We start from the raw sequence: 2,641 nt of genomic DNA on the forward strand, positions 1-2,641 counted from the left end.
GTGTCAGCTTGGCTGGGCCTTTGTGCCCAGGTATTTAGTCAACCATTATTCTGGATATTTTTGTGAGGGTGTTTTTAAAGGAGATCAACATTTAAATCAGTGAACTTTGAGTAAAGCAGACTGCCTTCCTGAATGTGGGTAGGCCTCATCCAATCAATTGGAGGTTTTATTTATGTATATATGTATTTATTTATTTTTTGAGATGGAATTTCAATCTTGTTTGGCGTGATCTCGGCTCACTGCAACCTCTGCCTCCTGGGTTCAAGCAATTCTCCTGCCTCAGCTTACTGAGTAGCAGGGATTACAGGCATGCACCACCACACCCAGATAACTTTGTATTTTTTAATAGAGATGGGGTTTCCCCATGTTGGTCAGGCTAATCTCGAACTCACAACCTCAGGTGATCCACCAGTCTCGGCCTCCAAAAGTGCTGGGATTACAGGCATGAGCCACCATGCCCAGCTGGAATTACAGGCCTTAATTGAACAAAACCTGATCTCCTCCAAGCAAGAGGGAATTCTGCCAGAAGACTGACTTTGAACTTGAACCGTAACATTGTCTCTTTCCTGATCTCCACAATTGCACAGACCAATTCCTTAAAACAAATCTCTCCCTCTCTCTGTCTACACATCCTATTGGTTCTGTTTCTCTGGAGAACTCTGATTAATACACCTAGTTACAAGGAAAGCTCATTAAGTGAGTTTCTGGCTTACGCATGTGCAGACCCATAAGAAGAGAAATTCTACCCCATAAGGAGAGAAATTTTATAGCTATTAGAAAGGTAAAGTTTGAGTTGCTAGGTGGCCACAAAGCCTAGCCAATATCCACTATACTCATTATGCAAATAGTCAAACTGGCGGGGTACAGTACAGTGGCTCAGGCCTGTAATCCCAGCACTTTGGGAGGCTGAGGTGAGTGGACAGTTTGAGCCCAGGAACTCAAAACCAGCCTGGGCAATATGGTAAAACCCCATCTCTCCAAAAATACGAACAATTACCTGGGCGTGGTGGCACATGCCTGTAGACCTAGCTACTCAGGGGACTGAGGCAGAAGGATTACCTGAACCTGGTAGGTCAAGGGTGTAGGGAGATGCGATTGTGCCCCTGCATTCCAGCCTGTGTGAGTGAGACCCTGTCTCCAATAAGTAAATAAAGAGTCAAACATCATAGCAATCTTTTATATCAAATTAAATTTATCCCTCAATACCACTTCTTTCCTCAATCCATAGAGAAAAGCAAATAATCATTTCATGTATATCCCTCAAGCTATTTTTTTCTTAGTTGTAGACTTTAAATATGTGTTTGGGGCGTGTGCCTGGTGAGATCCCAGGGGACTCGCCTGAGAGTCAAGCTCTCGCTCTACAGATGCTATGGTCTTTCTTCTGTACATACCTTGTTCTTTAATCATACACATTTGTAAATAATGAATAACATTTTCCTCAAGGGATTTTCTAATTTTGTCTCTTGATCCAAATTAAAGTGTGACCATAATTTCTCCTCTAGAGAAGGATATTGTGTGCCTGTAAGTAAAGTTATAAGCATTGCAGTCCCATGGGAAGAGGGTGGTAATTCTTTCCTGGGTAAAATTTCATGAAATCTCATTAATTCAGATTCCTTAAAATCGGAATTTGCGATTACTTAACCTGACCTCGGTTGGAGTTTGCTTTTCATTTTCTCTGGGCAAAGTAATTAAATAAAAAAAGACAAATTATAAGAGGAATATTTCAGTAGCTACAGTTTTAAAAGGTTTGAGTATCCAATTTATTGGGGCCCAAGTGGAATCTGCTACACAGAATTAATAGAAGTAATTATTATTATTTTTCCATAAGCTGAAAGGATCAAACAGGAAGACTGATTCTATCATAGGATCTTTAAATTTTCAAACAGGATCCCCATACAATTTTGCCTCTTGCTTTAAACAACAGTGAACCTGGAATGTATGTGGGACTTGTGATTTTAAAAAGCAGCATTCATCTAGGATTATGATTCAGGAACAATCCGTGATCAAATAGAATTATCCAAGAGAAAGGAGATCCCAAAACGATCACCGAAGTGGTCCTCTAAAACAGAAAATCTGGTCGGGCATGGTGGTTCATGCCTGTAATCCCAGCACTCTCAGAGGCCTTGGTGGGCAGATCACGAGGTCAGGAGTTTAAGACCAGCCTGGCCAACGTAGTGAAACCCCGTCTCTATGAAAAATACAAAAATTAGCCAGGCATGGTGGTGTGTGCCTGAAGTCCCAGCTACTCAGGAGGCTGAGGCAGGAGAATGGCTTGAACCCAGGAGGCTGAGATAGCTCACTGCACGCCAGCCTGGGCAACAGAGTGAGACTCCATCTCTAAATAAATAAATAAAATGAAACAAAACAGAAAATCTTTTAAATAAAACAAGCAACCAAAATTCGGGCACAATAAGAGTATAGTTATGAGCTCCTTTAATCCTTTGAAATAGAATTAAAAACCTGTAATGAAGCTAGTTAGGTTTCTGATGTTGGGGTAGACACAATTCCCTTGTCATGAAGCAGAATGACACTTAAAAATCATGCTTTTGGCCGGGCATGATGGCTCATACCTGTAATCCCAGCACTTTGGAAGCCCAAGGCAGGCAGATCACGAGGTCAGGAGTTCGAGACCAGCCTGACC

Source organism: Sapajus apella, unplaced genomic scaffold, assembly GCF_009761245.1.
Source record: "Sapajus apella isolate SASKATOON/1434 unplaced genomic scaffold, GSC_monkey_1.0 scaffold23, whole genome shotgun sequence".
Lineage (NCBI taxonomy): Eukaryota > Metazoa > Chordata > Mammalia > Primates > Cebidae > Sapajus > Sapajus apella.